This window comes from Kogia breviceps, chromosome 13 (assembly GCF_026419965.1).
Source record: "Kogia breviceps isolate mKogBre1 chromosome 13, mKogBre1 haplotype 1, whole genome shotgun sequence".
In the NCBI taxonomy this organism is placed as follows: domain Eukaryota; kingdom Metazoa; phylum Chordata; class Mammalia; order Artiodactyla; family Physeteridae; genus Kogia; species Kogia breviceps.
The window spans coordinates 74753264-74780688 of NC_081322.1; the positions used below are offsets into that span (position 1 = coordinate 74753264).

At 43.8% G+C, this 27425-nt stretch overlaps 1 protein-coding gene and 1 pseudogene across 2 annotated transcripts in view; one reads left to right on the top strand and one right to left on the bottom strand.

Annotated features, from left to right (window-relative positions):
• SASH1 (SAM and SH3 domain containing 1) overlaps positions 1–27425 on the top strand; it is a 668710-nt gene that overhangs the window by 307071 nt on the left and 334214 nt on the right. The window lies entirely within an intron of this gene.
• LOC131767977 (small ribosomal subunit protein eS26-like) lies at positions 24922–25280 on the bottom strand (annotated as a pseudogene).

A 27425-nucleotide genomic window follows, 5' to 3' on the forward strand; every position in this document is an offset into this window, starting at 1 on the left:
CAATATTTTAATCATTACAAGTTGAGGACCTATATGGGAAAAGAATCTAAAAAAGAGTGGATATATGTGAATGTATAGCTGATTCACTTTGATGTACACCTGAAACTAACACAACATTGTAAATCAACTCTACTCCGATAAAAATTAAAAAAAAAAAAAAAAAACAACAAGTTGAGGAACTTACTAGTGGTCTCCAAAAGCTGTAATTTGTCCTCAGTTTTCCAGCCCCTGATGTTTGGGCCACTCCAGACTCTCAGGGAAAAGCACTTTAGGTTTTTAGAAAGTTTGGAAATCAAATGCAGATTCATCCACAGTTCCAAATACAAACTGCATTTCAGGATGGTCAGAGTCCCAGTAATAATTGTTTCTTTTGTAAAAATCTACCTGGTTAGGAATCTTTTAGCTTCATTTTTAAGGAGCATAAATTCCTGTCTTAAAAATTACGTGTGGGGCTTCCCTGGTGGCGCGGTGGTTGAGAGTCCGCCTGCTGATGCAGGGGACGCGGGTTCGTGCCCCGGTCCGGGAAGATCCCACGTGCCGCGGAGCGGCTGGGCCCGTGAACCATGGCCGCTGAGCCTGCGCGTCCGGAGCCTGTGCTCCGCAACGGGAGGGGTCACAGCAGCGAGAGGCCCGCGTACCGCAAAAAAAAAAAAAAAAAAAAAAATTACGTGTGTGTGTTTCACTATATAGCAAATGTCTATTTATGCAGAAAGGTCAAGGAAGAGATGTGCTGATGAAGTGAACATTCTGGAAATGAATTTTCAGCGCACTAAATGAAAATGTCCATTTCACATTCACCTCCCAGCACTGAGCGGCATCAGACTTGAATCTCTGCTGACTTGGAGGCATATGCCAGTCCTTCCCTTCCGCTAATCCACCCTTCTGGGCATCGGTCTTGGTTGTGGTCCAGGAGATCAGCCTGAAGCTGTCTGAGCTCACTCACCCTGTGACAGCCCTGGAAATTGCGCTTTTTGAATCACTCCCTGCTAACTCTTTGTTGGCTTCACATTTGCCCTTTTCCCACAAATGTCTGGTCAGAATTGGGTGGAGAGTTGCGTCGCCACTGGGTTGTTCCAGCGGTTGAGATACCATCTGCGGAGATAACATCGGACTGAGGATTGTTCTTCTGTGATGACTCAGCCGGTGCTTCTTCCACCCTGTTCTTCGCGTGCTTGTCACTCTGTGCGTGTTGTTCATGGGTGGCTCGGGCCTCAGGCTGCATCACAAGCAGGAGAGCAGCTCCCAGCTCAGTTTCCACAAGGCGGGTCCAGGGCGCCATCTTTGTACGCAAAGAACTGCCTATTTTGCTTCTGTTTCAATATTACCTTTAAAAGTCTTTCTTCTCTAACAATGTCCTATGTGCTGAATTTATTAAGAGGGGAAGAATGGAAACATTTATAATAGTCATTCTCTCTCTCTGTTCAGATAATTTATCCAAATATTCAGGTTAATTTAAACAATCCCTTTGTCCATGATTTCTATACTACAAAGAGTTCCCGTGTACCAGTACGTTCAAAGCTGAGAGTGTATTTTGCACAGAGCTGGTGTTGCTTTTTTCTCCTCAGGCCCCCACTGTCTTTCTAGGCAACCAGCTGCACGAACTGTATTCCTCTCTCCCTCTCTCTGCTCCCCTCCTGCCAACATCCCACCCCCACATCCCTCTGTTCACTTCCCACTCAGAGGCCAGGGGCTTTTTGCCTGCCTTGCTAATCTCTCTTGTATTTATTCCCCTGTCCCTACACCCCTGCTATTATCCTAGCCAGGCCTGTGGTTTTTGGAGCTGAAAACAACCACCTGGCCCAACCTTTTGCTTTTTATAGAAGGAAAATGACCTAAAGAAATGAAGTTGATGGTCTGGGCTTTAGGATGAAGCTTAGCTAGGACCACCCAACTGCCTCTCTCCAGAATTACACACATTGCACAGCCAGTTTATCTCCATTTCCATCCATCCTGTGCGGATTCCAGGCTGTTCTTTCGGAAGCACTGCTGCTAGACCCCTCCTCAGCTCAAAAACCTTCAGTGCCTCCAGAATAAATCCAAACTTCTGAACCTAGCATTCAACATGAAGCTGACTTTATTGCCAATCCTCCCTTTTATATACACTTTGCAACCAAGCCAACTGACCTGACCATCCCTGGGTACTCCTCACCTGCCCTAGGTGTGCTTTTACTCCCATACCTATCTGCATGCGGTTTGCAAATCTGGATCCCACACATCCTTCAGGGCCATTGTTGAGTGTCCTGCTTCCCAAAAGGCCTTCCCTGATCCCCCCCCCACCCCAGTTAAAAGTAATCTCTCCACCACTGTAGCGTCACAGCTTTTCATCCATAACCCCTTCTGTCACCCATTACCTTGTATAACAATAGGTGAATACATGTTGATATTTTCTGCTGGTCTCAAGCTTCTTGAGAAGAGAAGACCCTAGTATGCTGGACTTTTGCATCAGCCAAAACCCTTGCACACAGCATTCACTCACCTAGGATTCAGAAATAAACCAACGTGTTCATATATTTTTCAGGTTATTAGCCAGTATACGTAGAATGCTGTAATTTCTCCTAGCCAAATGTTAGTTTTTTATTCATCTTTTTTGTTACATATAGTTGAGGTGGATAACAGTTATGTTATTTTTTTGTTATGATGATACACAGCTTAACTGTTATGATAAACGATGTCACCCACTTGAAAGCATTTTAAATCAATTATATACTACTGGATCTATTTGACGCAAAAATATAAACATCAAATAAATAAAAATGTTCTTCTAGACCAAGTCTCACTCCCCTTTCCACAGCCCTCCCCACTCCACAGCCCCCCGTTCAGGCACAAAAGACTAAAATAATCCTAGAAACTCAGCAAACATTTACTGCCATCTTGTGGACAGAGACACACCCAAATGGAACGGCCCTTTGCTTTCCCAGGCAACCTCTGCTTAAATGCCGCATGATTAAAGCAAAGGAATGAGCCTCTTCGTTAATTAAAACGTTCGCCAGAAAGTGGTTAGTCGAAGCCAGAGAAGCCTTTGCTAATTGTTCTTTATCATTACAGAACCCTAAGATGGTTGTCAGAAATGTGCACACAAATTATCTTAATTCTCTCCTTCCTAACATCCAGGAAGAAGGGGGTTGATGGGGGATAGAGGGTGGACGTGGGGAGAGTCGGGAAAAGGTGACGGGGTGATTTTTATAGGCTTTGCTTCTTCTTTTTTTTTTTTTTTTTTTTTTGTGATATGCGGGCCTCTCACTGCTGTGGCGTCTCCCGTTGCGGAGCACAGGCTCCGGACGCGCCGGCTCAGCGGCCATGGCTCACGGGCCCAGCCGCTCCGCGGCATGTGGGATCTTCCCGGACCGGGGCACGAACCCGTGTCCCCTGCATCGGGAGGCGGATTCTCAACCACTGCGCCACCAGGGAAGCCCAGGCTTTGCTTCTTGAAGCAAGAAAGCCCAAGAGTTGTATTAATTAATGCATTAGCAGTTAGCTGTTTGCACCCCAGAGTACACAATTCACCGCTGATGAGTCAATAGCCTTCTTGACAGATTTCTCCCAAACAAGTTGATGTCGAAGCTGAAGAAATGCACTTTTCTCCACGTGACTATAAAATCGATGTTTCACAGAAGAGACAACCAGAAGCCCATGTCATGGCCACTCACGTACAGGAATTCAAATTAATTCCTATGAAATGGGCATGAAATAGGGAGAATGAAATGAAACGTTAAACACGAGTCATTTCACTTTCTGTGGGAGAAGAGGACCCCATCCCTACAAACCTTTCTTTCCTTTGATTTTTAGTGGTACAGTGATCTCCTATTTCAAATGACATAGGTGCTCAGAGTATTTTCCTTCTGTATTAAATACAGTCCTTATTCAAATACTGAGCCAGGCCATATCTACAATGTGTTCATGCTATTATTATGTTTCCAGGGTGCTTTACTGCCTACTCGTTGGCCTGTAATGAAACTCGTACGTGGCACTGAACTTGTCTTAAAGAAATGATCTCTTATATGCATGAAATTAGACCTGAAAGAGAATCCGTACACTTCAAGCAAAGCTGATTCATGTGAGTGGCGCTTTTCCCCAGCATGGGCTGCATCTCTCTGTTCCCTTCCCTGCTCAGGCTCTCTGGGGGTCCGAATCGCCTGTGTTTGCATTTCTTTCTTTCATCCTTGCCTGCCTTTCTTAATCACTCCAGGAAGGTTGTTCAGATATTAGCTGTCAGATAAGGCCATGCCCAGCCGACAGAAGAGCATGCATATTAATTTACTTATTCACTGAACTAAAATTTATTGACCACTTACTATATACCAGATTCTCTGGTAGCCATAGGGGTATAAAGATGCAAAACCTCTCCCCTCTAACACACCATTGTAAAGCAGTTATACTCCAATAAAGATGTTAAAAAAAAAAAAAAAACACTCCGCTCCCCTCCAGCACCTCAGTCTGAGAGGGAACTAGTAAACTGTTACAAAACCACCTGAGAAGTGTAATGCCAGAGATACAGAGATGCAGTGACAAGGAGAGGAGCTTGCAGTTGCCAGATGTAAGGTGCACCAGAAGGAAATAAGGGGTGATGGTCATGGAAAAGGAGAGGGAAGCCATATGGTAGAGAAACTTTGGTCAAGACTGGAATCAGACTAATTATGAAAGCCTTCCATTAATCTCAGCTACAGCGATCAAACCCTGAGCTAAGCAGTGGGAATGGACAAGAGGGGACAGATACTCAGCCCCTAAAGAGCTAGAAATAGCAAGAGTCGGTGACAGAGTCTAGAATCTGAAGGCACAGTGTTGACAATGATTCCGTGCTTTCGTGAGTATGTGAACCACGATGGCATTTTAATGAGTGAGGCAATAGCAGTTTCGAGAAACAAGTGTGAAGGTTGGAGGGATGGCAGTCAAGTGTCCAGAAGCCAGAAGTAGGGAAGTTTCAAGGTCACCAACGAGGAGACCTGAAAAATATTTATGGACTTTCGTCATTAGACTATGGCATAAACCATAAGTGAAAGGGTTTGAGGAATTAATAGAAACAAAGATAAACCAGTAGTTCTGTACTTTGACTGCATATTAGAATCAACTGAGGATCTTTAGGAGCTACCAATGGCCAGGCTGCATCCCAGACCAATCGAAGCTCCCCGGGTGATTACAACGTGCCTCCAAGGAGAGACCAATGTTATAGACTCTTCCTTGTAGAAGCTGTAATAGAAAAGAAATGAGCGAGACTAAAGAATACCGTGTTTCTAAGATGAGAGATATTTGAGAATAAACTAAGGGAGCAAATGGTAGTTGAGACAGAGAAAAAGAAACAGGAAAGGGAATCGTTAGTGGTGAAAACTCTATAAGGAAGTGAGAAGAACAAGAGGGTATGTAAGATTAGCTCTGGACAGGAAAGAAAGATAACTGGAAGTGAAGTTAGTAAGAAAAGATGGGTGTACATATGATTAAGTATGTAGGTAGAAGGCTGAGAAGAGTTTTCATCATCAACATGATAGTAATTAAATGCATCCTCAAACAGATCAGATTGAAATGTCTCCTGCTGTGAATAAACAAGCTTGTTAAGAAAATATTTCAGGAGACTCATTGCCAGAAGTCTGGGGATGGGGGCGGGCAAGGTAGATGCACAGGATCCTTCAATCCTTTTAGTTTTTGCCTCGTCTGTATTTTCCTAATTCTCACCCTGCCCCCAGTGTTGAACCCTTCTCAGTTCACAGCAGATCTTGCAGAGGTAGGTAGTGTTCTCTTTCTATATCCATTACCATTTTTGTCTCCTTCACCACCTTCATTAATGGAAACTTTCATGAGCGTGTGACCATATTAGGTTTTGGGAGAACCCATTTAGGCCATATTTTGCCCTCTGTACCTTTGTGATCTGACAGAGAACAGTGGTATAGATGGAGGAGCTAAACATCCAAGACGTGACAATGCTGGCCAATGATGAGCTCAATCAGTTTACTCTCTGTCTTTAGTGTGAGTGTGTGTGTGTGTGTGTGTGTGTGTGTGTGTGTGTGCGCGCGCGCGCGCACGCATGCAGTGTTTGAAGAGCCCAGCCCTGTCTTTGTCTGTGTTTTGCCCCATTAACAGTTTTGCCAAACAGACCAATTGTAGTTCCTTTTAAGGCATTGCATTCTGACATGTTGGCTCATAATATTGCTTAGAAACGTGTCTTTCTTCAAGCTGCCTCCACACTGTTCTCATAGCATCCTCGGCCGTGAAGGATAGAGTGCTGTCCTCTGTCCCTTTCCCCTTTCTAACCAGTGAAGCTGCACTGCGCAACACACCACGTGCAATGTCAGTCCTATAGGTGTGACGGGTCTAGGACCGATGGATGAAGGGCCACCCTGGCTCCCTCATAAACCGTCTTATTGGCCAGACTTCCACGCTCGGAATCATCCCTTGATTGTTTCAGTTCTGTTGAACCTGAACTTGAGAAGTTCAAATCAGAGCAAAGTGGAGCCTCTCGCATTTGAATATGTTGAACACGAAGGCTCTCAAGTTCTATTTTAGGCTTTCATTTCATGAAAAAAAATATGGTACACAATAAACTTTTATGATCCCACCCGTGATCTGTTAATCAGATTATCATCTCGTTTTCCTGATGGAATCAGCAGAAACAATCTGGGCCTTCGGGGAAATGCTTCAAGGAACTGTACCCCTCATAGAAAACACCTAGAAATGTGTTCTTGGTTATCTCTCAGCCTCTTCTTTAAAAGCTGTATATTGCAGCAGGTAAGGACAGGAGCTTTGGAGTCCGACAGATCCACTGATCCACGGGCTCTGTCACTCCTGCCCCGAGCCAGTCTTCATCTGTGAAGTGGCCATCTTATCTGCCAGCCGGTCAGATGTTTGTGGTGCTGAGGACTGAAATACTGTGAGTAGAGCGATTAGCACAGTGCCCACCTCCCCGTCAGGGCTTGGTAAACACGCAGTATCATTGTTTTCATTACTATTAGGAAAAGACTTTTGTTTGGGAAGACAAAACGGAGGAGGAGTGGGATATCCATCCCACAAGAGGGACGAGTGGAGGCTTTGCTTTCTATTCTATCCCTGAAGTGCCACCATATTGAGGGAAAATTCCTTTCTCATCTCTACATAAGGCAGTTCTTCTTCACTTGAACCAAGGGGTTTTTGTTTGTTTCTCTCTTTGTTTGTGTTTTCTGTATAAAGACCCACTCTTGTAACTGACCATGTTTTCCTCTTCATATTTCATGCTAGAAAATATCTAGGACTATGGGACATGCTTTTTTAAGACTAATCTCACACCTGGCACCCTCTGATTTTCATGCACTTTATTTTCTCTTTGCCTTGTTTTTTTGTTTTTATTTTAAACCTCTTTAGGTAGCTATATTATTATGTGCAACTATGTAGCTGCTTTAAATCATTTTTTTGGATAAACGATATCCTTGATCAAAAATAAATAATGGATAACCATATATATTTTTCCCCATTTGGGTTCCGGCTTTGAATAATCCATGATTTATCCCAGAAATCATCAAGTCAGACTCTTGCTCCAAGCCAGCCAAATCATCCAGGAGTGTGCTCCAGAATTACTGCAGAGGTCACCTTTAGGCATGAATGGACAGTGTATTTAAAATGGCCCATTCATCCTGCCCTTGGCACAGCTGCTGTAGTGGTTAATTATTTTGATGCTAATGTATGTGCATATCTTTCTTAATGTGGGTACCAGACTGAAAATTTGGATTGAAACCAGTAATCAACAGATGGCCATCACTCGGGTGTCCTGGGCTGGGTTTTCACCAGTGACTCTCAATATATAAGCCCCAACCTGGCTAAGCAGTAACTCCCTCCATGTCTGTCTCCCCACCCAGAACCGTCTCACTGGGCAAGTCTGTGACTGTTCTCCTTAAAGGAGAAAAAAATTTCCTGTATGCACTGGCAAAAGGGTCCCAAAGTGGAGATTATAGAAATATTTTCACCATCAATGAACTTAAAATGTCCAATACTTTTATTTCTTAGTGTTAAGTGATATTTCTAAAGCTATCCTTCTTAAAAGTATCTGTCTCATAGAGAGTCATTTGGGAATAGCATGAAGAAAGAATGGTTGATAATTGCAAAAACAGATTCGACCTGTGTCAGTAATATTTAAATGATTCGATTTAATTTCACACTTCCCTGTTGAATACATATTCTTTGCAAGTCACTGTGTATGCCCCAGAATGACCTCTCTGAAAGCACCCACAATCCATGTAGTTGTGATATAGTATATTGTAGAACACAGTGATGAAGAATTTTTTTCCATATTTCTCTTTACTGTTTTGAGCCATATTCATGCAGTAACAGGAATCAGCTGATTGCTGCTCTCACCCCAAAAGTAGCTCAATCATGCCCCAAATCTCAGATGCCAAGTAACTTGGTTGGGGCCATGTGAATGAGCGAGAGAATAGCCAAGTCAATCTGGATTGAGCAAACAAAAAAAAAAAAAAAAAAAAAAAGAGGGGGCAGGGATTTATTGGCCACTGTAACTGAAAACGCAAGACCAAGAAGCTGCTTCAACATGTTTTAGTCCTGTAGCTCAAACAATGTCATCAGAACCACTTTCCTCGCTCAGGATTTACAGCCCTGCCCAGATGTGCTGGCTCCGGCCTCAGATGAGATCTGCCTAGTTAGCACCCCCAGAAGCTCCAGCCTTGTTTCCTCACAACTGTAAAAGAAAGGAGACCCTGTCTTTCCCAATTGCTTCCGTGAAAATCCTGAGCTTCATTCTGATTGGCTTGGCTGGAGTCACATGATCACTCCTGGATTCCTTTGCTAGGGCTGCAGTAAGAAAGTATCGCAGACTGCGGGGCTTAAACAATAGAAATGTATCCTCTCACAGTTCTGGAGGCTGGAAATCCAAGATCGAGGTGTCTTTAGCTCCTTGGGAGGATGGTGAGCAAAAATCTCTTCCATCCTCTCTCCCAGCTTCCGGGAGCCTTGGCCCGTAGATGGCGTTCTCCCCGCGTCTGCTCGTCATTTTCCCTCTATGGTGTCTCGGTGTCCGCATTTCCCCTTTTATAGGACCCCAGTCACATTGGAGTAGTGCCCACCCTAACAGCCACACTTTAACCTGATTGCCTATCTCCCGATAAGGTCGCATTCTGAAGTACTGAGGGTTAGGACTTCAGCCTATCTTCTCAGGGGAAACAGTTCAAGTCTTAACAGTCCCTAAATCAAACACAACGATGAAGGGACAGAAAGGATTGATTGGCCAGTTCGGGGTCACTTGAGTATCCCGGATCTGGGAGTGGCGTCACCTCCATAAACACAGCGGCAAGAGTGAGAAAGGGCTGATTCTACAGGGAGAATGGATGGTGGGCAGGTGAAAACAATAGTCATTACAGTGAGTATCATTAAATCAAAATAAAGGCCAAAATCCTACGCACGTGCCTACACATGAACAGCTAAATAAATTACCAAATAAGTGTATGTACGGTGATATGATTAAAACGGAATCATAGCATTCAGATTTCTCTCCAGTACCCCACGGGTTAGGAAAAATATTCTTTTTAGCATCATTCTAATAAAGTGCAATCTCATTCGCCTGTTTAGATGCCAGCGTGGAGGAGAACAAATCTAACTACAGGAAGATAATATCGATGCCCCATTCCCATCAGTTCCCACAGAACAAAGAAGCTGCAGTTGCAGCCTAGGGAAGGACATGGTGTCACTCTTGGTTGGTGCCTGGCCACAGATGAAAGCAGGAAGGACCGGCTGTAGAGCAGGGATGTGTAAAACATAATAGGCATCTTCCCCTTCCTCCTCTCATGTCACAGTAAACATTACGGATCCGTCAAGACATTTGTTCCCACGGAGCCTTGGGAGGGCTCAGAATCAAAGTCGCATAGAGTGTGTGTCTGTGTGACTGACACTCAGGAGTTGTGCAGTACACACCTCTGTGCCCTCACCTGGCCGCCTTGTACAAAACCTCCTCGGGTCAGGCTCCCGGCAGCCTGCACCACAATCGGAATTGGCTCAAGAAATCTGAGCCACTTGCCCTCCTGGCCTTAAAGCCTCCACGGGGTTTCTGAGATACCCGGGCTAAGACAATTTCCTGACCTGATTACCTTCTTTGACCTACCATCTTTGGTCTGGATGCTTATTTCTATACATACAAATATGCACGAGCTACATACTCACTATTAAGTACTAATGATTTAATATATAGTAAGTTCCTTGGCTTGGTGCACCTCGTGTATAAATTAGAAACAGGCTTCTTTATGTTAGGCAATGCCGCCATATACCCCTAGTTTCTAGAGGCTCAAGAATACATTTTTCTGACAATGGTTCAGGATACAGGCTGGTCTTCTGCCAGCTTTCTTGCTGTTAGTTCATTTCTTTAACAGCATCGTGGGGAAAGTCTTTTCAGAATCCAGGGTCTCCAGCCTCAACCCTTTCTATTAACTAAAAAACCCGGAATGACCCTCCATATGGTGCGGCCATAGTGTTTGACAAATAACCTTGCTGATTATTTATATGGCTTTATGCTTATTTTGACAAGTTGATCACATTAGTCTGTCTTGCAACCAAACCTTTATCATAAGCATCTTCCCACAGCTCTCTGTCGCTGGGTTAAGTGGTCTACTGAATTTCTGCCACACCAAACTTGGGGGAGATGAGAAAAAGGAAAGTACAATCGAAAACTAAAGCAGGGGCTTCCCTGGTGGCGCAGTGGTTGAGAATCTGCCTGCCGATGCAGGGGACACGGGTTCGTGCCCCGGTCCGGGAAGGTCCCACGTGCCGCGGAGCGGCTGGGCCCGTGAGCCATGGCCGCTGAGCCTGAGCGTCCGGAGCCTGTGCTCCACAACGGGAGGGGCCACAACAGTGAGAGGCCCGCGAACCGCAAAAAACAAACAAACAAAAAACAAAAAAAAACGAAAACAAACAAACTAAAGCAGACAAAAGCAATTCTGAAGAGCAAGAAAAGGGACAAAACTCTATTAGAGGTCCTGGTGAATAGATTTGTACCTTCTGTCAGCACGGCTCTTGACTGTAAACTGCCTTAACTACCAGGATCAATAAAGGGCAGAGCCTGGAGATGGTAATTATGCTAATTGGTAGTGACTAGAAAACAGGCAGGCAGCAGAATAAGCAGACAGCATCTCGGGAGGAACAGACACATTTGTTAAGAAGGGCAAGATGTGGTGTGGTACCCTCGCTGAGGTTTTTTCTATAATCAGTTTCCTAAGAAATGCCCAATGCGGCACTTTCCTGGTGGCGCAGTGGTTAAGAATCCGCCTGCCAATGCAGGGCACATGGGTTCAATCCCTGGTCCGGGAAGATCCCATGTGCCACAGAGCAACTAAGCCTGTGCGCCACAACGACTGAGCCCACACGCTGCAACTACTGAAGTCCACACGCCGCAACTCCTGAAGCCCACGCACTCTAGGGCCTGCAGGCAGCAACTACTGAGCCTGCATGCTGCAACTACTGAAGCCCATGCACCTAGGGCCTGTGCTCCGCAATGAAGGGTAGCTCCCACTCGCTGCAACTAGAGAAAGCCTGTGCTCAGCAATGAAGACCCAACGCAGCCAAAAAATAAAAAATAATTTTTTAAAAAGAAGTTTGTTACCACAGTAAAGCAAAGCAAAAAGACTGATGAGATGAACTGCCTGCCGCCCCCCCCCCCAAAAGGAAATGCCAAATGCATTTGGTCAACAACATCATTTGAGTTCTTACCTTGGTAGAAGGTTATAGCAGGCACTTCTGGACAATATCAAAGAAATGAAAGACTCAGCACCTGCCTTCAAAAGCATACAGCTTAGCTCAGTCTACAACAGCACACTAGCACATGTGTGTGCACACACACACAGAAAGCCATTTCCACTGTAAAAACATGTCAAGAACTGAGACCATAAATTCCAAGGTACTATCAAGAGGAGAGGGACCAAAGTCAGATGGAATGAGTCACAGAGAGCCTCTTGTAGGCACCATGTTTGGGATGAGGCTTTGACCAGAGAGAGGATGAAGGCATCTCAAGGCCATAGACTGTGCTCTTGGTAAAGGAAGTTAAGAATCTCTAACCACAAAATCTGCCCAGTTGTCATTATATTACAGTTGTGAAAAACATCTTACTAGATGTGGAAATGTAAAAGCGCTTCATATATGTGTAACGTCTCCATGAATATAACATGGACACAATCTTGGAACTGGTAACCAAACCAGTTAACCCAAGTGTGTGTAGGTACCAAAAGAATAGACGAACCAGTTGAAATTTGAAATTAATTACCCCGCCGGGCTGCTGTGAGATTCTGAACTTTCTAATAAACTTTGACCAGTAAAATTTTACATGCAATTTTTGGATCATCTGAATTATAGTTGAGGCTCAAATATAAATAAAGTCTAAGTAAAACGTAGCCAAATGCATGAATATTTAGAAAGACGGTTCTAAAGATGGTCTGGCTCTGTAAATATCAAATTTACTTCTTTTAATTCCATCCTAAATCACTGGCTCTAGTTATGAAAGAATCTTTTCCCGCAGAAACTAGACTACAGAATAGTAACAAAAATTTTCTATTATTTTTATTTCAGGAAAGAGATGTAGGGAATCATAAATACCACATATATCTGAGGAATCATATTTCAGCATTTAAGGAAAATCTGATAGTTCTAGTTAAATGGGTCAGATCTGAAGGATACGATTCACCATAGAGCACAGGGCTATTTTTTTAAAAAAAGAATATATTTACCTACAGCACAGTGAGGTTAAGCTCTGTCTATTTTGGAGCTGTGAATTGCAGGTGTTGGGTGTTCCGTGAAGTTAGGCAGTACAGAAAGAGACCTGAACTAAAGCTGTGATAATGAATAGGTCATTTCCCCTCCGAAGGCCGGCTGCAGCTTCCACTGTGCACAAGGGGTGGCGTGACAAGGGTAGTGTGACCTGGATCATCTCTGAGAGCTTTAGAGCTCTAAACATTTCCTAGCTCTAAACATTTCTCATCTCTGAGAGCTTTAGAGCTCTAAACATTTCCTGGGACAGAGGGAACGTCTGTTTGCAGGGTTGCATAACCGCTACCAGCAGGGGGCAGCACTGCTTAGATAATCACTGTCTTTTTGCCCTTCCGCATTTAAGAAAACTGGGGAGAAAGGGATTTATCCCCTCAGCTCTTAGCAGCTCAGTAACATACAAGTGAGCCAAAGCCAAGGAAAGCCCTTGCCCCCAAAGATTACATGTCCAAGGCACCAACACCTACAGCAACAGACGTGCTGACGACCCACATTTCCCGTGGACACTTTCACTGATGGTATGGCTTATGGTTGATTTTCCTTTTTATCTTTGTCTTCTCTTTATTTCCTACTTGTTTCTTGTCGGGGAGGAATAACTGTATAAGGAATTTTAAAATTTAAGAAACATGGGAATCTTTTACCAATCTTTCTCTCCCTAAAATAAAATCCCCCATTTGAAGCGGAGTTTGAGATAAGAACTTCTCAAGAAGGGACACTTCATGCAATAAAGAGCAGAGATGATGACATTTCAGAGAAGGAAACGGCTCTCCCCCTTTTGTTAGGAAAGGCCAAACACACACACACAAAAACCATTCACTGACCAGTGCTGCCCCCTGCAGCTGAAAGGAAATGAGGCTGAAACAACTGAGTGCCTTGTTCCCTGAGTCATGTTTTATTTTAATGATGTAAATGTTTCTTCTAAAATTCAACTAGCTTATAGCATAATACTAAATCACATCTTCTAATTAATTTTTAAAGCTCAGATTTGATAGTAAGATTAATGTTAGCCTTATTTTCAAGATAATTTAAAAATTACTAGACAACATTCGTTCCATTCAATAAGAATGTATTACTCTACAGTAAATTTTAATTCTGATTATACGTAGGGCTTTCATTTTGCTGAAGTATGAACCCTTGAAATGCTTCATTTAAAATTAGAGCTAGGGGCTTCCCTGGTGGCGCAGTGGTTGAGAGTCCATCTGCCGATGCAGGGGACACGGGTTCGTGTCCCGGTCCCGGAAGATCCCACATGCTGCGGAGCGGCTGGGCCCGTGAGCCATGGCCGCTGAGCCTGCGCGTCCGGAGCCCGTGCTCCGCAACGGGAATTAGAGATAGTTTTCCATAAAACAAGAATGTTTGGGGGCTTGAACATCTAAAACTATTACCTAAAGAGCAACGGAGGCTGTGGTCTAGAGCTTGCTGTCATCAGAGAACTATTGTCACTTATATGAAAGCACTTCTATCCATTTCTTTCTTTTCTCTTTATCTTTCCTTTCCTTGGACATTATTCACACACAGTAATCATTTCAAGCAGGGTTGTATGATGTGAAAAATCTGTGCTTTGAGCCAGACATACCAGGATTTAAAGCCCAACTCTGCCGCTTATAATCTGTTTGACCGTGAGCTAGTCATGCAACCATTTTGAGCCTATTTTGTCTTCTCTAATATAGGGAAACTAATGATACCTGTCTTATCAGGTCATTGTGAGAATTAATTGAGAAAACCTGTAAAGCTGTATAAAGCACAGAGTAACCACTTGCCTCAAGGAAGCCTGGGATAGAAAGTCTCCAAGATGTCTGCCATCCATTCCTGCCCTCCTTGCATTCACATGGTGCTCCTTACATCAGAGGTAGGGTCTGATTCTCCTTCTCTGAATCTGGGCTGGCCTTAGTGACTAGTTTGACCAATAGACTACAGTGGCAGTGACAGTCTGGGACTCCCAAGGCTAGGTCTTAAGAAGCCTTGAAGCTTCCAAGGCTACAAGTCTCTTGTATGCTTGACCTTGTGATGTTCCCTCTTAGAATCCAACCAGTGGGCCTAAACCACATAGAGAGGCCATATGTAGACATTCTAGGTGACAACCCAGCTGGGCTCCCGGTCAACAGCCAACATCAACTGCAAACCACGCAAGGGAGCCATATTGGACATCTAGCCTGCATCGGCCTTTAGACCCTTCCAACACCTGTCGCCATCTGACTGCAGCCGTGTGACAGATGCTGGACAAAAACTACCCAGCTGAGCCCAGCAAGTCCACTGGACTATGAAGGATAATCATAAATTGTTATTTCAAGCCACTAAATTTGGGGCTGGTTTGTTATGCGTGCAATGATAGATAACTGGAACAGAGCTGCAGGGTAGATGTCTATTTTAAAGAGCCACTAGTAAAAACCCAGAGAAACAGCTGGGAGGGAGGGACTCTCACTATAAACATTTATCTGTAATTCATAATTTTGTTTCTCAAGTCGTTGTTTCAAAACTTCCAGAAAAGTCCAATTCGATTTTGAAGGGACATGTGGGGATTGAAGAAATGTTGGTTTGGATGAAAAAGGGAATGAGCGAATGATTGAATGTTTCCTGTGATATAAGTCCTCTCGTAGAAAGCATCTAAGGACCAGCCATCAATCTAGAAGTTTCATTAAGAATCTATGATTTCTAATGCCATTTGCAGCAACATGGATAGACCTAGAGATTGTCATATTAAGTGAAGTAAGTCAGAGAAAGACAAATGTCCTATGATATCACTTATATGTGGAATCTGAAAAAAATGATGCAGATGAATTTATTTACTAAACGGAAACAGACTCAAAGACATAGAAAACAAACTTATGGTTAACAAAGGGGAAAGGGGCCCAGGGGATAAATTAGGAATTTAGGATTAGCCAGATACATACTACTGTATATAAAACAGATAGATGACAAGGCCCTACTGTACAGCACAGGGAATATATTCAGTGTCTTGTAATAAACTATAATGGAAAAGAATCTGAAAAAGAAAAAAATACGTATATATATGAATCACTTTGCTGTACACCAGAAATTAACACAACATTGTTTGTTCCCTTGACCTAAAAACTACACACGGGGGCACTCGTACATGCTAAGGGGGTATCTTGTGGTATGGCGAGGGGGCACCACCATATCTGCGTGTTGCCACGGCCACTTTCAGAGCATTTACATTTTCATTGTAATTTCATTAAGCCCTGTGAAGGAGGTTGAGTAGAAAACCGCAGTGTGGGTGTGACCGTCCAAGGTCGCCCGGCCGGTGGTGGACAGCCCAGACCCAGGTCTTCTGCCTACCAGTCAGGTTCACACCAAACCCCTCTGCCCTTTCCAGATCTTATTTTGTCCAGGACCCACCAATGTCTTCAAATGACCTTGTTTACAACACAAAATAATGCCGTAAGGCTGCTTTTTAAAGATGTTTTGAGAAATAATGGTACTGATTGCTAGACCAAAATAGAGTATGTCTATCACTGAAATAATTCAAAAAGCTATTTTTGTGGGTCACATTCTATGTGATTAAAAACTGTCATCTTAGTTGCCTTTAAAGGACACCTCCCTCCGTGAATCCACACAGTGTCTGTATTCTCGGCTGAATGGGACTCCTCCACGAAGAGTATATAAATGACTGATTCACAACGGAAGTAGAACAGATAGATAAAGTTGACAGTTCAAAGAAGAGGTCTTCATTACTAAATTATTCGGGGAGGTTTTGTAAGTCAGGAAAACTAATCTGCAAATAATGCCCCCCTCGGGGCCACTTATCCTGTATTCGTGTCCTCACACTGGCTAGGAAAGAATAAGAACACAAAGTTTTCCCTCCCCATCGTCAATTACAAATATGTCCTTTTTTTTGCACTCTGTGTGAAATTGTGTTTCTTATAAATTGCCCTGTGCTGGTGCCTCGTGAAGTAAACATCCAAGTTCCTGAGGCATCTTTCTGCCTTAGTCAATGAGGGGCATGTGCCCTGTTGGTGCTCTGAGAGCCAGGCTGGCCCTATGTGTGGTCCTCCATGTGGGGGAGGCCAGCGGAGGCTGGGAGGCCACGTGCCTGCTTATGAAGCTGTTCGTCCCCTTGCCACATTATTGAGCTATAAAAGCTGCTTGGCTCGCAGGAAGCTGATGGCCATGGACACAAATCAAACCAGTCTCCCTTCTGCCCGAACCCTAGAAAAGCTCCTTGCTGAGGCTGTGCGGTAGGAAGGGCTGGGTCTCTGCTGTAGCACAGATGACAGGAGAGCTGGCACGCACACCCAGAGAAGGCAGGAGCCGTCTGTGCATGTTCATTGGAGGCCAGTTCCCTGCTAGGGGACCTTTATGCTTGGCTCCATTGGCTAGGAATGACTGCACACGATTTAAAGATCTGAAAGGATTAACTGTGTGTTTCACTGTCAGTCATCTGCTGGATGACAAAGAGTTCACGTTTATAGGAGAAATCTTTATTCTGGAATCTAAAGGACCACCTGAGAAGGTCTACAGTGATGCTTACCAAAAATTGGACTTATAATCATTTAAACTAATTTTAAACACGTGTAACCGCATGGTTAGATGGTCCAGAAGAAAATCACAGCCTATGAAGATCATCTATGTTTTCCCTTTTTATTTTCAAGCATGGCTCCAGACATGTACTCCTGTTAGGGAAACCTATACAATTTGTTTCCCTACATAAATATTATGTGCATAGTAGAAATGGCTGTGTTACTACACATCAGATTGTTTCTGTCCTGTGTGACTAATTCAGTTTGGTTTCATTGTGTTTTAGCAATTCCAGAAAGTAAGGGCAGAGGCAGTCCTACAACATTTTTTTTTTTTTAATTTATTTATTGATTTATTTTTGGCTGTGTTGGGTCTTTGTTTCTGTGCGAGGGCTTTCTCTAGTTGCGGCGAGCGGGGCCCACTCTTCATCGCGGTGCGCGGGCCTCTCACTGTCGCGGCCTCTCTTGTTGCGGAGCACAGGCTCCAGATGCGCAGGCTCAGTAGTTGTGGCTCACGGGCCCAGCCGCTCCGCGGCATGTGGGATCCTCCCAGACCAGGGCTCGAACCCGTGTCCCCCGCATTGGCAGGCAGACTCTCAACCACTGTGCCACCAGGGAAGCCCCAGCCCTACAACATTTTTATGTAACATCTGTGCTTCTTCAGAATACCTCTGAACTTAGAAGACTTAAGAACTTTACCAACTATTTGCTCAGGTTATGCTTAAAAGAACATGAATTCATCAACATTCAGATGACTCAAAACCCCGGTTTTCTGGGAGATCAATGTAGATGTGTTCTAGGCTCAGTGCATAGAAGTGGCTTACCTTTTATGTTTTTTCTAGTGTTTGAGAAAAAAATGTAATCGAATTTTTTGGTGTTCTCTGAATGGGGCGGGGGGTCACTGTTAAGGAGACAGAGGATAAGTCTTGGTAGGTGCTGGTTATTGAGTTTAAAAGAAGATGGTGGTGTCTCCTCATGAAAGTTTAGATTATGAGGGCCAGAACTGGTAATCTGCTCTTGAAGAGCGGGCTGAGGAATTCCTGTCACCTCTCTTGTCAGGTGGCTGCAGGTGCTGCTCTGATATTTCCAAATCAACCCCCAGCCTTCCAGTAGAGGCAGAGGGGGCAGCTGGAAACAGCATTGGCTCCATGATCATGGAGCTCCAACCTGGTCTTAGGTGGTCTGAGGCGGGCCCAGTTTCAATGAGCCATTCCCTGCCTTCTCTTGCCTCCAAATAGGACTGATCTTAGCATGTCCTTTTAAACAGCCCCCTGCACCTCATATGGGAAGGAGCTGTGGATCAGATTTAACACCCACAAACTAATGCTTCCACGGACAATGACTGAGTTTACCAAACTGGGCTTACCAAAGTTGGAGATTGCACATCCTCTAACTGGCTTGCTTGGTTTTTAACTACCAAAAACACCATATCTTCTCTTGACTATTACCAGGTGTTGGTTTTAAATCAACGTATTTAAGAAATGTGTACTATTAATTAGAACTTTCCAATAATGAACACTAACATCTGATAAAAGCAAGATATTCTCCCCAGAGAATGACCTTTGGCAGTGACAAACTGACCAATTTAAGGGGTTCTATTTTTATGGTTTAACTGCCCCCCCACTCCATCTTAACTACCTCTGCAATATGTACTTCTTGTGTACATATGGTACTTTAGCACAAACTAAATAGTAAAAGGTCAACAGGAATCAGAGTGGAGCTCGGAGGAAAGGATGCGTATGTCAGAATTATTTTTGCACATATCAAAGCCTGATTTTGTCGTAAACTTAGCCAGAGGGGTAAATGATGTCTTTGCGGCTCAAATATATTGACACTTTAATTAATGGCCTACGAAAATACACTGGGTATTGGGATGAAACCAATGGACTATTCTTTTGCCTTAAATGTGCTATGAGAAGGGTCCATGAAAGACGGGGTATCTACATTGCCAACAGTTAGGAGGGGACTGGAGTTTCCAAATCCTGGCCATCCCTATCTTAGTCCATCAGAAACTGGGTTAGCATGTAATGCAAAAGCAAGAGAATTGTAGCAACACAAAATGAGGCCATATTGTACACTCTAGGACTCTATATAATTGCTAAGAATGGGTCATAAATTTGGTGTTAATCTATTAATCAACTATCACCAAGAAATTTAGATCCTGTCACTACATGCAAAATGCTGTGTTTTGCTTGACTTTTCATATGGGCAGATCTGATTCCAGAAAAATATTTTGGGATCATCAGAAACAAAAAGGCTTTCTAAACAAAAGGTGACTTATTGTATGATTACGTTCCCCTCTTTTCCTTCAGGGGAGGGAATGAGGAGAGAGAACAAGGTAGCAGAGAGATATGCCCAAAGGACTATGACCAGGAATGGGCCCCAGCATGTCCACGCCTGGCAGGAGTGGCCCAGGAGGCAAGCTCAGGGCTGCTGTGTCTGTCAGAGGCCATCATCCACATGTAGATCTGGGTTGTGAAGTTCCAGAGACTTATTCTGCATTTGGCACTGTGTCTGTAGTTTGGGTAAACTGCCTTAGATGGGCCATGGTGCCCAGGATCCCATGTCCTGATACTCTGATCGTCTAGGCAAGAATAACTGAGAGAGATTTTCTTCTCAATTACCTTTTTCTGATTTTTTAAAATGAATCTGTCACTAATTTTTATGTTTTAAACAATGGGGTATAGTTGAGAGCAAGATATAAAGAAATATGAATTAATAAGTAAAGAAATATTAGCCAGATGGTATAGGCTACCTATTCTTTCTGGCTTTCAACTATTGCCAATTACTATTTATTTAACCATAGCATAGTTTCTGTGTTTACATAAAATAACTCAACTGACTTTCTAAGAGGTAGGCCTTTCCTGTATCTTCTCAGTGGCTCTAGCACACAGCAACTCTTACCAATTTTTTATCCAAGGCCCTCTTAGTTGTTCTCTGTTTAAACTTTGTTTTTTACCTTCTCTTTATGAAAACAGTATGGTTATTTACAACTTAAAGAGAAAAGAGCAACGTGATACAATGAACTTTGAAGTAAATTAGCCTGGATTTAGATCCTGACTTGATCTCTGAATAAACATGGTCATGTTATTAAAACATTCTGAGATTCTTTTTTGTGGGGCGAGGGGTGGAGTAGAAAAGAACAGCTCTATTGCTTTGCCAGGCAAAGGGGGCCACAGCGGGCTAATGCCCTCAAAACTGTGTGTCCCCCAAACACTCTGAGATTCTTAATTTGCAAAATTGGAGTGAGACCTTGCTTGGTTGTTGGACAATGAAATGAAATGAATATGTAAACCTCCTAGCACATATTGAGATCGTGGTCTTCATTGCTACCACTTCAACCATTTCCATTAGTTTCACTGTTACGGCAACTGCCAAGTGAGTCACCATGGGGAATCCAGGTAACTCTCTGAGCCTCAGTTTCCTCTTCAGCAAAACAAAGATATTAATGTCTGCCTCCCAGGGTTATGAAGATAATGAAATGCGAACATCTGTAAAGTGCTCAGCACATGCCACGTATGTTCAATAAGTGGAGTGCAACATCTTTCCCTCTTTGCCCCTCTTCTTAGCAATTGCAAGAAAGTCTTCAAGCCCTTGTTATTCCCAGGCTGGTAGTTGACTCTGATCCTGAGATTAGATTAGAGCCTGCAGGGTTGCCTTCGATGCACTGTAAATTGAACCTGGTGTCTGGATTTGTGTCCAGAAAAGATTCACACACTCCTACGAGGCTTGCTAGGTCTAAATCAATCTTTAGGCTGTAGAGGAAGCAAGAAATGTACGTAGCACACAAATATGCCTCTCCTTTCTCCGTTTCCTTCAGAGACCCCTCGTGGCCAAGGTCCAACACAAGTTGCACAGGCAGAAATTATCCGTACACTCTTCCTTCAGGCCTCTGTCATGCTCTGGTTGCTCAGTGGTAAGAGGGCCTTGCCTCCCACCGCTCCCCACTTCCTGGCCTCCCTCACCATCTCCTACTGACGGACACAAGAAAATGGACCAGATTTCCATGCCTACAGGGAGCCTGTAGTACCCCCAAGGGCAGCTTGATGCGGGACAAGATACAGCTGACCACAGCAACGTGACAATTGCCATGTCCTTACGCTGCTTGCAGAAATAGCCGATTAAAATGAAGACGCAGGGCATCCCTGGTGGCGCAGTGGTTGAGAATCCACCTGCCAATGCAGGGGACACGGGTTCGTGCCCCGGTCCAGGAAGATCCCACATGCCGTGCAGCGGCTGGGCCCGTGAGCCATGGCAACTGAGCCTGCGCACCGCAACGGGAGAGGCCACAACAGTGAGAGGCCCGCATACCGCAAAAAAAAAAAAAAAAAAAAAAATGAAGACGCAGTCTCAGCACATAGTTCATTATCCACCTCAGCATAGGCTGTTCATTACCCCACCTCTCTTATTCCTGTGTTCTGTGCACCTTCCTTCTGAGGACACAGAAGGCTCCCCTAGTCCATGCCTGTGTGGCTTCCTAGACTGGGGAGTTGATGTTTTCTATTGCTTTTGGCATTCACTTAAGTTTCAGTATGTTTGCTTTGCTCACGCTCTATGGATCATTCAGGAAAGACTGAGGAATGTCTTGCTTTATGTTGTCAGATAGGTGCCAACCCATATGGCGGGGGTTTTTGTTTAATTTTTATTTTTTAGTTGCACCTGTCAAAGGTCCCAGAAACTGTTTGGTAACAGACATGGGCAGCATGTACAGTAAATTTCAGAAGCCGCCGCACTTAACATAGGAAGAGAAAGGCCAGATCAAATTGTGGGCTGAGTGTCCCATGCTCAGTATCCTAGGGGCCCTTTGATAATTGATCCTAAATGGACCTTTTTCTCTGCCATAGCATTTTTTTTGGTCAAGATGTGCTTTCTATCTACTGTGGTCCAAAAGCTAAAATCACAATGAACACAGTAACCACTCCTAATTCAGAAATTTCACCATCTGTTGTTTCAACTTGTGCCACTTACCTCTGCAGAGCCAGGAAACAACAGCAATAAACTTCCCACCCAGGAGTCCAATGGTGAGGGTCAAGGTGATGCCCAAAGAGCAAAAGCTACCAGGTGACCTTGAGCCCAGGAGTAAAGTAATACACGGCATTTATCTAGCTCTCTAGTTGTAACACTAGAGATGTGATTCCACCTGCTTACATAGAAAAAAATGGCAGGCTTTCAAAGGCCGTACCACATTGCTTGGCATCAGAATGAGTAGCTGATACAATCCTTGTCCTCAAACTCAAGTGAGGACTAAATGTGACTTGATTTGTATTTCCTTTAAAGCAACTTTGAGCCCCCAGCTGCATTTCATTTTTGTCCTTGTTGGGCTTTCCTAGGACTTCACCAGATTCAGGAAGGGGTACAAGTGCCCAGAAAGGCGAGGGGCCTTGGCTGTGGGGTTGGGGTCTGTCATGGTCTCGCCGATACCGAACCAGCTGGGCCTCCAGGGCTGCCTGGACATCTGGCAGTCCTCTGCCACTCCCGTGTCCTCCTGAGGCATAAGGATCATTGTGGAAGCTGTGAGTGTCCCAGCCTCATAGTTTCTCCTCTGTAGACACACCACAACCCTTCCTCCCTGGGACACTCTGCTTCCCCAGGGCAGAGCCAAGAAACCACCCTTCTTCCCTGGGACCTTGGAACCTGTCTCTACCCCCAGACCTGTTTCTCAAAGATATTCTGCTCCTTCCTTTAAATTCAGTCTTCCCTTTGGGAGTCAGACTCTTAGAAAAAAAAAAAAAAAGCCAGGAAATCTTGCAGCTGGGTCTGGCTTCTACCACACTCAGGGAATGAGGTACAGAGACCGAGAGGAAAAGAAGGATACAGAGAGTGAGAGAGGGAAACGACCCTAAATTCAAACCTCCAAACTTTGTTATGAGTGCGTGTGGTAGCACCAAACACAGCACTGCACTCCATGCGCAGGTCTAAGCCATTCTCCAAGACCAAGTGGAGTGAACATTTCACAAAGAGGAGACTTTGGGTCCTCCACCCACTGTATTTGTGCAAGGAAGTAGGGGGGATTGAAGGCACATATTCAACGCACCACTGGTTCATCCTTTACAGACTGCACTTTACATCAGTTAAACTTTTTGGACCATGTAAACCGATGTTGCATCCTCTTTTTCTTGTAAATCGTTTGCAAATGAGTAAAATTCACTGATACTCAAGAAAGCTTTCATAACCACTCTCTGTGCAAAGGACGACCAAAACATGCCTGTAGAGTCAGTTTTGTGTTCCAGTGACATCACTTGAGTCAGTCACAGCGGGCTGAACTCGTGTCCCTCGATTTAAGACAATGCAGTCTATAAAGCCTCACACTTGCAAAGCTGTTTTCCCTCTTAAAAATCGATGCGCCATGGGTTCCTTTAAGCATCAAGATGCGCTTGAATTTTTAAAACATGTGACTTAATTTAGAACCATGGGTTTGTGTGTAGTCTTTCACAAGTGTATCTATTTAATATGAAGTGTATCTATTTTATAAAAGTACCTATGTCCCTACTCGGTGACATGAAAAGTAAGCAGACAGAACATCAGATTTCACCAGCGGGAAAGAAGACTCCCTGCCAGAGCAAAATAGTTGCTTCATGTTGTTGGAAAAGTTGCCCAGTGTTCAAATGACTCACCCTGGCCGCAAACATCAGCAGTTAGAGATGGACTCGGCTGTGAGGGAGGACCCGCAAGACAGGTTCTGATGGGCTCAGTGGTTCATGGAATAGTTACACTAAGTATAGCCCTCCTCGGGGCTTCCAGGGAAGAAAAGTAAACAAGTACTTTTAGATATTCCTCCAACAAAATCATCTTTCTTCCCTTGAAAATGTGCTCTTCTTTACCAATTTTCCATTTCCCTAGATCCCTTGGTTGTCAGTAGTTGTTTTTTTATATTTAAGCAGTTACTCTGACAAAGTTGAAACTAATTGGGGGCATGAAAGAAGTGGAGAAAATGTACCAGACATAAATAACTGCTTTCCAGGGTGAAACTCTATAAAACTAAGCGTTTTAGAAAGCCCTACCATATTGAAATGAGGAGAGGAAAGTCTTCCTGCAAGAGAATAACTATCAAAGTGGTTTGTTTCGTGTTGGAACAGCAGGATGTCAGCTTCTGATTTTCCACCCCAGGCTTTGGAAGTAAAGCTCAGCAGTTGACCACAGTCAGGTCTAACTGTAAAGGGCCACTGCTCATTAAGTCCTGTGTAATTAGAAACTGGCAAAGGAAGGAAATGTTGTTAGAACACTCAGGGGAAGGTTTATCAAAGGATATGCATTTTGTGCATTTGAGTTTTGCTTTTCATCAGAAGCTTTGACAACTTCATTAAATCTAAATATCTGAGAAATGTTCATTGTACATGTAAAGGTCATGCAAGCCCAGAAAGAAAGAACTTCAGTTCTTCCAGGTCTCTGCCGCCAGGCTTTATCTAGTCTCTGCTTTTCCTTCCTTTCCTTTTTCAGCTTGCAAGAATCGTGGGTAGAGAGGGTTAAACCTCTCTATTGGGACTTCCCTGGCCGTCCTGTGTTTAGGACTCTGCGCTTCCACTGCAGGGTGCTTGGGTTCAATCCCTGGTCCAGGAACTAAGATCCTGCATGCTGCATGGCCAAAAAAATTTTTTAATTTTTTAAAAATGTTTTTTAAAAAAAACCTCTCTATTTACACATATGTTTCTTTCCTTCTTTTTTTTTTTTTTAAGTATAATTTCCACTTTATTGTCTTTCCAGGGAACAGTATTTCTTTAGTCTTAAAGGACTTAGCTCCTTACATGGGCTTTGGTGGAGGGTCGTGGGGCAGCACCCGCAGGTCTAAATCGGGGCGGGGGAGGCGATCGGTGCTTCCGGGCTTCCCGAGAACGATTCCTGACTGCCTCGCTGTGAGCAGCACCGCTCACGCAGTAATGCGGCGTCACGTGCAGCTTGCGAAGCACGTAGGCGTCGAAAACACTCGCTTCGGAAACGTCCCTGACGGCTGCGGCCTCTACGACGTTCAGAATGGCCAACTTCTTAATGGCCTGTCCTTGGGCACGCAACGGGCACAGTTGGTACAGCGAACAGGCTGCACGTGGCCGCGGCCCTTCTTGGCACGACCGTTGTTGCTTCTTTTCTTGGTCATCTTGGAAGCGAGGAGGCGAAAGAGCCACATATGTTTCTTTTGAGTGACCGTTGGAATAGTCAGAACTAATGAAAACGGGAGTGTCTGCCTACGATGATAACCACAGATCCAATTCTCTGGGACATTTTAAGGAAGTTATTTCTTCTCCAATCTCATACGAAAATAGCGAGACCGTTACAAGCACATACATCTTTATGCAGCTGTTAAAAAATCCTATTTTACCTGTTCTAACGGAGCACACACAGGATGAATCGTGTAGTCGTCGACTTTGGTTAATTTTGCCCACGATAATGTCAAAAGTTGTCTCCCTGACCTTGCAACCTTAGACTTGCGTTCCAGATGTCTATTCTTGTGTTGCTGTGCACACCTTCAAGTGAGCTGAGAGGTTTATAGTTACTAGAGTCTGCCATTTAAAAAAAAAAAACAAAACAAAAAGCCAGAAGGAGCTGACCCCACCCACTGTAGGTTTGTTCTTGGCACAGAGACTGCGGTGTGGTGCGTTGAAACAAGGCAATAGGAGTTGTCATGTCTTAAGTGGCAGCAATGCTAGGGGATACTTTTCTTCTTTGAGTTATATGATTATCTCCCTGAATGAAACATAGCTCGGTTTTGAATCGTAACTATGGGAAATGCCCACACCCATCTCACCCCAGTGTATGTAAATTTCATTTCTCCCAAGACTCTCAGCGATGAGAGAAAGCAAACCATCAGTTTTATGAAAGCAGCTTGGCTGAAATGTTTGCCTCCCTGTGCTCAGTCACTGGAGCAGTCCAAGTGACACATTTGACAAGGCAGAACACGAAATTTATCTCTTCAATATGGAGCATTTTGCAAGGGAGGCTGAGCTTTGGAGCAAACTAATGGCAAGTGGAACGAAGTGTTTAAATATCAAGGACATCATGCTGGGCCTTTTCCTTGTGGCTTTTCATGAAATTCAGATGAAAGGGGAATTTATAATCAAAGGACTGTAGCCTTGCTCATTATTTTAAAGTGAAACATGCCTTCTACATACCAAGTGGTATTAGTGATAAATGACTTCGGATGAATTGCTTGGGTGCAAATTTTTCCAATTTTATTGATGAACCATACCGCATAGCTTGTGGGCATGCAAGACATTACCTTATTGAAGCAACACGATTCGCTGACGGAAAGGGACTGTAACGTCATCGAACTAAGTTTTTACGCAGATGAAGCGTCTCTTGGAACTCTGGGTTGGATTGTTACTTTTGATTTTCTTTAAATGTATCTCATTTAGGATTATATAAGTACACCTGTGTGTGTGTGTGTGTGTGTGTGTGTGTGTGTATATAATGATCATAATATATACTATGATCAGAAGAGCATGAGAAAGGCGCATATTCAGACCTCCTATTTCTTTTTATGTCACTGAGAACTGTTGAGTTTACTTCAGATAAATTGGTCAAGTTCTGAAAGCCTGCCAGAACAACACAGATTCCCAGGCCTCGGGGACCCTGGCCGATCATCTCATTTTATAACTGAATAAACTGAAGTTCGCCTACTTGAAGAACCCAGAGTTGGATCACAAGATCCTAGACCCCAACCCCAGTGCAGTGCTTTTTCAGTTAGTATATCGCACTGTTCCGTAGTATAACTTTTCATTGTGTTTTCTCCTTTTTTAATGTGAATTTGAACTTCGTTGGAAATAGAAGATTCTGTTGCAAACATGGGTGATTTTTAGATCAGAATAAAAAAATCTCTTTTGGTGGCAGCAATGTGATCTACCTGTCTTTTCCCTGGCAGTGTGACTTATCTTCTTTTATAACCTAAAGTTGACTCCAAGAACAAATTAAAACAGTGGTTTCTAGAATAATCACTTCTGTTCATTAAAGGATGCTCACCATGCCCGATGTCTTAGGTTTTCATGTTATATCTCGGCTGGCAAGCCATGTTGCATATTTTTGGAGAAATCAGGGTAAAACAATACTGTACTGTTCCCAGACATAACTAAAAAGGCACAATTTTCGGATCCATATGCAAGCTTTGGAGACATCCACCTTCGTTTATCCAAGTCATTCACTTAGCAAAATATTATCAGTCAGTTGTATTCTGGAGACCGAACCATTTCTATGCTCTTGTAATATTTCGGTTGTTTAAATGCCTTAGTTTTTATTAGGAGCTCATTTTGACAAACC